Here is a 12,573-nt window from a genome sequence, read left to right as displayed (position 1 = left end):
CCTTATTGTTTGTATTAATGAGGACATTTTTGTATTTATTTTCACAGAAAAGATAACCTGAGTAACTTTGTGAAAGTCAGAAAACTTTGTCGTGGATTTTCTTGGTGTCTGTTTAGCTGGTTGGATAGCTAGCTTTATCAGCTAGTGAGACCTTCACATGTTTTATTATCAAAGAATGAAGATAAAAACTTTAGATGTGGCAGCTGATTAACAACTTTTGTACATATTATTTCGCATTAAACTTTTTATTTCAATGTTTCTCTTTTCATTGTGATATAGACATTTAAGGGGACCATGTGGAACCCAATAGATGAATGGGGTCAACTCAAACAGAAGGTTTACTCCAACACATTATCCATGAAACAGTCCCACCTCCCTGTCTTTCCCTGCATGGGGATGAAGCTTAAACCAGATGTTATCCTCCAACCAGACAGAAGATTTTAGCTCTCTGACCTCTGAGCAGAGGTCCCCACCACTGTGTCGTCTGCCTGTTATTCCCCCCCTGCGACGTCTCCTACCTGAGCCGAACACAGGAGTGCACAGCCGGGCCTCCACACAGATAATTGGAGATGATTCTGCCAAGCGCACATCATCCTCCACGTATCTTTCTCCCCAAACTCCCAATGCAGCTTTAAAGCGAGACATCTCTCCTCTCTCTGCTTCCTCTTTTAGTGACTTCTGCCGCGGTTTGACAGTAACAGCACATATTTTGGTTTGCTGGTGACATGAAAATGAGAACAATGTGAGCTAAATCTCCAGGGAAGATGTCTGCTGTGCATCGATGTTTTCCCATTTCCCTTCTTTGCAAGACGGTAACGATTGGCTGCACCGTTCACCTATCAAACTCCCACATCACTACTCAGCATGGATACAACTCAGCAGACACATGTTTCACACACAGGCCCTGTAAGCCCCGGTGATTCCATCTTTGTCACCTGGTGTTACCCTTTGTGCATGAAATGTATTGATTCTAACAACACAGTGTGAAAATGTTAAATTGAGCCATGAATAGTTAATGTAGCAGTCTTTTTTTTTTAGCAGACGTAAACACTTCTATCTAACAGGGTGAATGGAAATCAGCCATTCTAATAACAAGTCCAGGGAAGCCTCTCGATGATACAAACTACACTGCGGTGCTAAATGCTTCTCAGCCCCTCAAGTAATTTCAAACAAGAATATCCGTCTGACACAAACAGAACCAAATCACCAAAGCTTTTTCTAAATGTATTAGAAGAGTAAACATGAATGATTTGTTCTCTGGTTCAGTCAACTGAAAGTGCGGCCTTAAATCAAGAAATACAAACACTAGTTTTAAGAATAATTGTCTCTGACCTAGTAAAGTGGAAAGCTAACTTGAAGCTGAATTACTCAAAGCTTTTACCACATGACCTTCTGACAGTTTCTCGTATTTTTGGGATGTTCATGCTCTGAAACTTTATGAAACTGCCGTTCACATACGGCTCACATATTCTGATCTCCAGAGTTAGACGAGGTCTCACAACACAAAATACTCTGGTGTAGGTTAGAGGGCAACAGGGGAGAACATGCAAGAGGAGGACGGGGAGGAGGAATATGAGATATACTACATGACTGACATCATAACCACTCTCTTTTAACCTCATGCATGTGTTGGCGGATTGATCTGTGTGTGGGTTTTGCTTTGCATCATTTGTGATTACAGATTGTGTTTGGTTTTTCAGCTTTTAGAGGCACAATTCTTTCATTTGCCATGAGTGACCAGTGTTGTGTTTGCTCCATAGACTGTATAAACAATGGACGTAATATCAGTGACATCACCCATCTGTTTCTGAAGCGCTGTTTTGAGGCCAATCATCGGCGGGAGCCATATTGGAAGTGTTGAACTCAACGTAACTGCTGTTGAGCTAGTGTGAGGTAAAGAGGCGGCTGTAAACATGTTTATTTCTGCCTAATGTCAGCCTCAAGCGGACATTCAGGAACTGTAGTTTTTAACACTTCCACATTGGCTTCAGTTCTCGCGGCCGGAGGTTGCCGGTTGCTTGGTTTGCTCAGAACTTTAGCCTGTGTTTTTAAAGTTGCATGGTTTCTGCACTTGCAGCAGGTTTCTCCTGATGAAGATCATCCGGGCTGCTGCAGATCGTCTGCTCCTGTCAGCCATCGTATACATCAGCCTAAAAAGCTTAAAAGAAAAAGTCTGCTTCAATTCAAGGAAACATATTCTCATATTTGTGTTCATGGATGAGTCTCACCTGGACGATGAGGTACATGTGTGAGAGCGGTTAGGGTCTCAGCCAAAATCTGTTTATTTTTTAAGTTGTGCCAAAATAAAAGGAGGTCTTCAAGAGTCTGTTGGCTTCAGCACAGACAGGCACAGTATTGTCTGAAGAACGCACTATTTTATCTGTGTGGAAAGATGTAACCTTTTTTTTTTCTTCTTTTTTTTTTGTGTCATGGTTCAGGGAAAGGCGCCAAATGCAGATTCAAAGAATAAAATGTTTTGACTAACTAAAACTGAAATAAGGCAAAAACCACTTGGAACAGGAGGACAGGGTTAGACTTCACATGACACATCACAATGAACTGACAGAAGGGAGGAAACACAGAGACTAAACACACACTGGGCAACAAGTAACAAGACACAGGTGAAGAAAAAAGAAAACTAGAAACAAATACAGAACAAAAGTAACTCATGACACATTGACATCAATCACGCTCAGACTTAAATACTTGTGTCATTAATCCTTCCTTTACTCAGTTTTGACTCTGAACGGAGATACCATAGTTTACACTGCAGCTACGTTTTATATGAATGATATCAGTTTGATCGACTCTGACTTCTGCTTTCTGGAATCATCAAACAAACTTGAAAACATCTGAAAGGCATTTCATTAAAATGTGAAATTCCTCAGCTTCTTTCACACAGAAGCTGCTGCTCTAAAGTTCCCAAAGTTGTCTGTTCACACATGAACCTCATGGCATGAAACTTTTCCTGTCAGTCGGGGGGGTGGAGACAGAACATGACATAAAAGGACACTGCAGTATTCACAGTGTTATATTTACAATGTATCCCAGATTAAATCAGGTGATCCTTCCCCTCAATGTATTAGTCTCTATGTCTCCATTTCTCTCTCAACCTCTGGCGTATGTATTTATTCATGAAGTCACTGCTTTGTTATTGTCACTGATTTTTTGAGGTTAAGTTCATTCCACTATTTAAGAAAGACTCGGGCTGTGAGCCCTCTGATAGTGTCACCTTCCTCTGCTGCTTCATTTGTTGTCATGAATTCAGGAGTATTTTCAATAAAACCAGTATATCGCATTGTTCCCTTTGTGGATGATTTTGACAGAATGAAGGAGAGTGGTTGTTAAAAAGCGGTGCCACCAGCTCAGCTTGTGTCACGAGGTACTCAGAAAGCTCAGAGCGGGAAGAGAACGTTTGCTTGATGTCAACTCAGGACACAATGAACAGGAGTGAGTCTGCAGCCGTGCATGTGGTGGGTCTGCACAGTTGGATGCTCGTTTCAGGCTTCTGCATTAAACTTATCCAAAAATATTATCCTATAGCACCATGCCTTTTAAAGTGCTTAGTTCTGCTGATCTTCCCCCTGGAGAAACTTGCTGTTACCTCACCTTATGAGAAGTGACCCTCAGCCCCAGATGCTTTCAAGTCTTTATTAAAAACTCACTTGTTCAAGCAGGCATTTTGTTGATTTCATACAACTTTTACTGCTTTTAATGAATCATGTAACCACTGCACTTTTTATGCTGCCTACTGGTTTTGTTTTATTTATTTTTCTGTATGTCTTGTCTTTGTAATAAATAAAATTGACTTACTTACTTAGGGTATGAATGAAGGTACATTGCACTTGGTGAGAACCAAAATTATGATCTTATCTTCACTTTCCTTTTGCTGTACCATGCTCTATAAAATCTTTGTTTGATTGCTTTGCAGCCAAACCACAGGCTGCTGCACACCTGACTTGTTGGCACCTGGATCAGTGAACAAAGTGGAAGAACAGGGACATGTTTTTTGATCTCTCTTGTTCTCTGTTGACAGAGCCGGCCCTAACCGACTTGGTGCCCTAGGCAAGATCTCAACTGGTGCCCCTGGTATTGTAACCACCTTCACCAACAATCACATCACATATATACTTAAAGACACCTGACATACAGCCTTATGTTTTACAGGTTTCTTTATTTTAAAATGACCTCTAAAAGAACATTAATAAAATGTTAATAGCACTGATATGTAGCAGAACAAAATGTAAATTTCAAAATACATATTGTAGTAGTAGTATTTATTCAGTCATTATATAACAAAATAATTTTCACAGTACAGACACTTTCAACAAAGCAACAGTAATGTATTAAAGCTGGGTTTGGTCGTCAGATTTAGATACACTTTTTGTTATACTGGTTAAAATGATCTTTATGTCCCGATGGTAATCAATACATAAAGTGTTCTTTAAAAACAGTGAAAAAAGCCACTATCTACAGCCGGAGTAAACCTGGGAAAACACCAACCAATCCCTGCCATCAGGAGCCAAATTATGAAACCAATCAAATCCCGTCCTGCCGTTCTGCCCGCCTCCTGCAGAGCGTACATTTCATGTTTGTTTGTGTTTTTAACTTTCACTATGATAATGTTTTGGTGTTTTCTTACCGGTCAGTGAGACATGAGTTGACGTAGTGCAAAACACAAACCATGTGCTGAGGACCGGTTTTGAATTTAACACATCGGTGCATTCTCTACAATAAGGTTGGCTGGCCCTCTCTCCATGAAATATGCAATATCCATTGGCATCTTTTTATCTCTAACGCTGTCTTAGGAATATCACCCAGACCGTTTATATCAGACTCGCACTGCAAACCAGCTACTTTTGGATGTTCCTCGAGTTCGGTCAGAACTGTGAAAAACTGCTTTTTGTTTCTCTGCTCCTGACTCCTGGAACAAGTTGCAGCAGCGTCTTGAATTAAATGCATTTTTACCTTTTGGACAATTAAGAAACTTAATTTTTAACCTTTCAACCTCGCTTTGTAACTGTTTTAGCTAGGTGTACCTGTATATATTTATTGTATCATTTTAATCAACAGTCGCCTCCTATTTTAGTGCTTTTAAAGTCAATCCCATACACCTCCTTTTATTTGTATTATTTTATTTGATCTTTTAATTGTTTTTATCTTCAAATAAAAAAATGTATCCTATTTGATGCCTTTTGATACTCTTGATGCATTGTTATTTATTTATTTATTCTAAATGTCACTGTAACTGACTCGATATCAGTGTAAATGAGGGTTGCCCCTAAGTGATCTCTCGAGTATAAATAAAGCTTACAATGTTACAATGTCATTTTTTTTTACAATATTACAATGTTACAGTGTCATTTAGCAGACGCTTTTATCCAAAGCGACGTACATACGAGAACAAGAACAACATTAAAGCCGCAAGCGGCGATGTGCGGGCCCTCGTTCAAGCACCGCCTGATGTGCGCGACTCCCTGATGTGCAGGACCGCCTGATTTAAGCCACCGCCTGATGTGCTGCAGGTGTTGCTGTGCTGCCTAGGCTGAAACTGTGAGCTTACCTGTGCAGTTATCAGCATAGTGTACATTGCAGTACCACCTGTCAATAGTAGGTGATGCTGTGTCTTTAATTATGTTCTGAAGGATTGTTCATCACAGATCATTATAGAAAGAGTTGGGATCACAAGCATGTTAAAAACATGTTCTGAGAGTAAATACTGCCTGTGTCCATTAGGTGGCACTATTCATATGACAAACATGTGTATGTATATGAGTTCAGGCTGGGCCCATGATGAAACATGTCAAATTTGGAAGAGATCGGAGATTGTATGTAAATGTCAGTACCATGTATTTCCTGAGGGTGGCGCTATGGCTGTAGTAGATAAATGAGTCCATAGGTGTGTTGAGGGATGGACCCTGATCATGTGTATGTAAGATCAAACAAATTGAACACTGTATGAAGGAGCTAGAAGTACTTCCTGTTTCATGGCGAGACATCAGAGTTTGAGGCGTGGCCACGCCCACACCGATTGACTTAGAGAAATTCTGTCTGATGACTTTTGATCGTCAATGTGTCTGCTTCAAAATGTGCGTGGTTGGGAGTTGAACGGAGCAAAATTGTAGGAGCTATTTACATAAATACATACTTTAGCGGTTGAAAAAATGTACTCCAAGTTTAGCGAAGTGCCACGCCCACAAAAATTGACTTAGAGAAATTCTGTCTGATATCGTTTGATCGTTAATCTGTCCACTCCAAAATGTGCGTGGTTGGGAGTTGGTGGGAGCAAAATTGTAGGAGGAGTTCGAACAAATACATACCCAAAATAAAGGGGTCAAAAACAGAAAAATCAAAATGGCCGACTTCCTGTTGGGATTTCACCACGACGTTAAGAGGATTTTTTGTAGGTCTTAGCATGACACCTACCCAAAAAAAATTTGATGCATGTATGTTGAACCGTATTATGGGGCTAGCCTTTTCAAATTTTCAACTTCAAGGGGGCGCCGTTGAGCCATTTTGGGGAATTTTTTTTCGGGGCCACAAAAATATCGAATTTTTCGCCAGACCTGGTGCATGTGCAACGGTTGGGGACTTTTGCACCGCGTTAAGGCAACCAAATTGGGGATTCAAAATACGGAAGAAAGAAAGAAATAATAATTAAAGCCGCAAGCGGCGATGTGCGGGCCCTCGTTCAAGCACCGCCTGATGTGCGCGAGTCTCAGATGTGCACTACCGCCTGATTTAGGGCACCGCCTGATGTGCTGCAGGTGTTGCTGTGCTGCCTAGGCTGAAACTGTGAGCTTACCTGTGCAGTTATCAGCATAGTGTACATTGCAGTTCCACCTGTCACCAGTAGGTGCTGCCGTGTCTTTAATTATGTTCTGATGGATTGTTCATCACAGATCATTAAAGAAAGAGTTGTAATCACAAGCATGTTAAAAACATGTTCTGAGAGTAAATACTCATTGTGTCCATTAGGTGGCGCTATTGAAATGACAAAGATGTGTATATAGATGAGTTCAGGCTGGGCCCATGATGAAACATGTCAATTTTGGAAGAGATCGGGTATTGTATGTAAATGTCAGTACCATGTATTTCCTGAGGGTGGCGCTATGGCTGTAGTAGATGAATGAGTCCCTAGGTGTGTTGAGGGATGGACCCTGATCATGTGTATGTAACTTCAAACAGATTGAACACTGTATGAAGGAGCTATAAGTACTTCCTGTTTCATGGCGAGACATCAGAGTTTGAGGCGTGGCCACGCCCACACCCATTGACTTAGAGAAATTCTGTCTGATGACTTTTGATCGCCAATGTGTCTGCTTCAAAATGTGCGTGGTTGGGAGTTGATCGGAGCAAAATTGTAGGAGTTATTCACATAAATACATACTTTAGCGGTTGAAAAAATGTCCTCCCAGTTTAGCGAAGTGCCACGCCCACAAAAATTGACGTAGAGAAATTCTGTCTGATATCGTTTGATCGTTAATCTGTCCACTCCAAAATGTGCGTGGTTGGGAGTTGATCGGAGCAAAATTGTAGGAGGAGTTCGAACAAATACATACCCAAAATAAAGGGGTCAAAAACAGAAAAATCAAAATGGCCGACTTCCTGTTGGGATTTCACCACGACGTTAAGAGGATTTTTTGTAGGTCTTAGCATGACACCTACCCAAAAAAAATTTGATGCATGTATGTTGAACCGTATTATGGGGCTAGCCTTTTCAAATTTCCAACTTCAAGGGGGCGCCGTTGAGCCATTTTGGGGAATTTTTTTTCGGGGCCACAAAAATATCGAATTTTTCGCCAGACCTGGTGCATGTGCAACGGTTGGGGACTTTTGCACCGCGTTAAGGCAACCAAATTGGGGATTCAAAATACGGAAGAAAGAAAGAAATAATAATAATAATAATAAGAATTAAAGCCGCAAGCGGCGATGTGCGGGCCCTCGTTCAAGCACCGCCTGATGTGCGCGAGTCCCAGATGTGCACGACCGCCTGATGTAAGCCACCGCCTGATGTGCTGCAGGTGTTGCTGTGCTGCCTAGGCTGAAACTGTGAGCTTACCTGTGCAGTTATCAGCATAGTGTACATTGCAGTACCACCTGTCACCAGTAGGTGCTGCTGTGTCTTGAATTATGTTCTGAAGGATTGTTCATCACAGATCATTATAGAAAGAGTTGGGATCACAAGCATGTTAAAAACATGTTCTGAGAGTAAATACCGGTGGCGCTATTCAAATGACAAACGTGCTTATAGATGAGTTCAGGCTGGGCCCATAATGAAACATGTCAAATTTGGAAGAGATTGGAGATTGTATGTAAATATCAGTACTACACATTTCCTGTAGGTGGCGCTATGGCTGTAGTAGATAAATGAGTCCATAGGTGTGTTGAGGGATGGACCCTGATCATGTGTATGTAAGATCAAACAGATTGATCACTGTATGAAGGAGCTAAAAGTATTTCCTGTTTCATGGCGAGACATCAGAGTTTGAGGCTTGGCCACGCCCACATCCATTGACTTAGGAAGAGTCCTTTGACAAATGTTCATCTGCAGTGTGACAACGACATTGGGTGCGAAGCAGGAGTTGATTGGATATAAACTGTAGGACATGTCATTTTCTGCTGCCAGTAGGGGGTGCTATATGATATTGGTGAATATTTGCCTATAGAGGCGTTCAGGCTGGGGCACTTATCATGCATGACCGGCCTGGGCCTAATCGTTTATTGCATATGAGAGATATAACTGTTCAGAGTTTTTCAAAATGTCCTCCCAGTTTAGCGAGGTGCCACGCCCACACCGATTGACATAGAGAAATTCTGTCTGATAACTTTTGATTGTCAATCTGTCCACTCCAAAATGTGTGTGGTTGGGAGTTGATTGGAGCAAAATTGTAGGAGCTATTTACATAAATACGTAATCTTGCGAATTGGGTTAAATCAAAATGGCCGACTTCCTGTTAGGATTTCACCACGACGTTAAGAGGCTTTTTTGTAGATCTTGGCATGACACCTTACCAAAAAAAATTTCATGCATGCATGTTGAACCGTCGTGAGGGGCTGGCCCTCCGAAATTTTCAAATTCAAGGGGGCGCCGTTTAGCCATTTTGGGGAATTTTTTTTCGGGACCACCAAAATGTCGAATTTTTCACCAGGCCTGGTGCATGTGCAACAGTTGGGGACTTTTGCACCGCGTTAAGGCAAGCACATTGGGGTTTGAAAAGTCGGGAGAAGAAATAATAATAATAATAATAATAATTAAAGCCGCAAGCGGCGATGTGCGGGCCCTCGTTCAAGCACCGCCTGATGTGCGCGAGTCCCAGATGTGCACGACCGCCTGATGTAAGCCACCGCCTGATGTGCTGCAGGTGTTGCTGTGCTGCCTAGGCTGAAACTGTGTGCTTACCTGTGCAGTTATCAGCATAGTGTACATTGCAGTACCACCTGTCACCAGTAGGTGCTGCCGTGTCTTTAATTATGTTCTGATGGATTGTTCATCACAGATCATTAAAGAAAGAGTTGTAATCACAAGCATGTTAAAAACATGTTCTGAGAGTAAATACTCATTGTGTCCATTAGGTGGCGCTATTGAAATGACAAAGATGTGTATATAGATGAGTTCAGGCTGGGCCCATGATGAAACATGTCAAATTTGGAAGAGATCGGGTATTGTATGTAAATGTCAGTACCATGTATTTCCTGGTGGTGGCGCTATGGCTGTAGTACATAAATGAGTCCCTAGGTGTGTTGAGGGATGGACCCTGATCATGTGTATGTAACTTCAAACAGATTGAACACTGTATGAAGGAGCTATAAGTATTTCCTGTTTAATGGCGAGACATCAGAGTTTGAGGCGTGGCCACGCCCACACCGATTGACTTAGAGAAATTCTGTCTGATGACTTTTGATCGTCAATGTGTCTGCTTCAAAATGTGCGTGGTTGGGAGTTGATCGGACCAAATTTGTAGGAGTTATTTACATAAATACATACTTTAGCGGTTGAAAAAATGTACTCCAAGTTTAGCGAAGTGCCACGCCCACAAAAATTGAGTTAGAGAAATTCTGTCTGATAACTTTTGATCGTCAATCTGTCGACTCAGAAATGTGCGTGGTTGGGAGTTGATCGGAGCAAAATTGTAGGAGGAGTTCAAACAAATACATACCCAAAATAATGGGGTAAAAAACAGAAAAATCAAAATGGCCGACTTCCTGTTGGGATTTCACCACGACGTTAAGAGGATTTTTTGTAGGTCTTGGCATGACACCTTACCAAAAATATTTTCATGCATGTATGTTGAACCGTATTATGGGGCTAGCCTTTTCAAATTTCCAACTTCAAGGGGGCGCCATTGAGCCATTTTGGGGATTTTTTTTTCGGGACCCCAAAAATGTCGAAATTTTCGCCAGGCCTGGTCCATGTGCAACGGTTGGGGACTTTTGCACCGCGTTATGGCAAGCACATTGGGCATTGAAACGGCGTAACAAAGAAAGAAAGAAACAAATAATAATAATAATAATCCTTAGGGTTACAAGAGGGCCTCCGCCGCCACTGCGTGTCGGTGCTCGGGCCCTAATAATAATCCCTCGGGTTACAAGAGGGCCTTCGCCGACCTTGTCGGTGCTCGGGCCCTAATTAAAGCCGCAAGCGGCGATGTGCGGGCCCTCGATCAAGCACCGCCTGATGTGCGCGAGTCCTAGGTGTGCACCACCGCCTGATTTAAGCCACAGCCTGATGTGCTGCAGGTGTTGCTGTGCTGCCTAGGCTGAAACTGTGAGCTTACCTGTGCAGTTATCAGCATAGTGTACATTGCAGTACCACCTGTCACCAGTAGGTGCTGCTGTGTCTTGAATTATGTTCTGAAGGATTGTTCATCACAGATCATTATAGAAAGAGTTGGGATCACAAGCATGTTAAAAACATGTTCTGAGAGTAAATACTGCTTGTGTCCATTAGGTGGCGCTATTCATATGACAAACATGTGTATGTGTATGAGTTCAGGCTGGGTCCACGATGAAACATGTCAAATTTGGAAGAGATCGGAGATTGTATGTAAATGTCAGTACCATGTATTTCCTGAGGGTGGCGCTATGGCTGTAGTAGATAAATGAGTCCATAGGTGTGTTGAGGGATGGACCCTGATCATGTGTATGTAAGATCAAACAAATTGAACACTGTATGAAGGAGCTATAAGTACTTCCTGTTTCATGGCGAGACATCAGAGTTTGAGGCGTGGCCACGCCCACACCGATTGACTTAGAGAAATTCTGTCTGATGACTTTTGATCGTCAATGTGTCTGCTTCAAAATGTGCGTGGTTGGGAGTTGATCGGAGCAAAATTGTAGGAGCTATTTACATAAATACATACTTTAGCGGTTGAAAAAATGTACTCCAAGTTTAGCGAAGTGCCACGCCCACAAAAATTGACTTAGAGAAATTCTGTCTGATATCGTTTGATCGTTAATCTGTCCACTCCAAAATGTGCGTGGTTAGGAGTTGATCGGAGCAAAATTGTAGGAGGAGTTCGAACAAATACATACCCAAAATAAAGGGGTCAAAAACAGAAAAATCAAAATGGCCGACTTCCTGTTGGGATTTCACCACGATGTTAAGAGGATTTTTTGTAGGTCTTGGCATGACACCTTACCAAAACAAATTTGATGCATGCATGTTGAACCGTCGTGAGGGGCTGGCCCTCCGAAATTTTCAAATTCAAGGGGGCGCCGTTTAGCCATTTTGGGGAATTTTTTTTCGGGACCACCAAAATGTCGAAATTTTCGCCAGGCCTGGTGCATGTGCAGCGGTTGGGGACTTTTGCACCGCGTTATGGCAAGCACATTGGGGTTTGAAACGTCGGGAGAAAGAAAGAAATAATAATAATAATCCTTAGGGTTTCAATAGGGCCTCGCCGACAATTGTCGGTGCTCGGGCCCTAATAATAATCACTCGGGTTTCAAGAGGGCCTCGCCGACATTGTCGGTGCTCGGGCCCTAATAATCCTTAGGGTTACAAGAGGGCCTCCGCCGCCACTGCGTGTCGGTGCTCGGGCCCTAATAATTAAAGCCGCAAGCGGCGATGTGCGGGCCCTCGTTCAAGCACCGCCTGATGTGCGCGAGACCCAGATGTGCACGACCGCCTGATGTAAGCCACCGCCTGATGTGCCGCAGGTGTTGCTGTGCTGCCTAGGCTGAAACTGTGAGCTTACCTGTGCAGTTATCCGCATTGTGTACATTGCAGTACCACCTGTCACCAGTAGGTGCTGCTGTGTCTTTAATTATGTTCTGAAGGATTGTTCATCACAGATCATTATAGAAAGAGTTGGGATCACAAGCATGTTAAAAACATGTTCTGAGAGTAAATACTGCTTGTGTCCATTAGGTGGCGCTATTCATATGACAAACATGTGTATGTATATGAGTTCAGGCTGGGCCCATGATGAAACATGTGAAATTTGGAAGAGATCGGAGATTGTATGTAAATGTCAGTACCATGTATTTCCTGAGGGTGGTGCTATGGCTGTAGTAGATAAATGAGTCCATAGGTGTGTTGAGGGATGGACCCTGATCATGTGTATGTAA

This window comes from Notolabrus celidotus, chromosome 8 (genome assembly GCF_009762535.1).
Source record: "Notolabrus celidotus isolate fNotCel1 chromosome 8, fNotCel1.pri, whole genome shotgun sequence".
Classification (NCBI taxonomy): domain Eukaryota; kingdom Metazoa; phylum Chordata; class Actinopteri; order Labriformes; family Labridae; genus Notolabrus; species Notolabrus celidotus.
Note: the sequence above shows the minus strand (reverse complement) of the source record.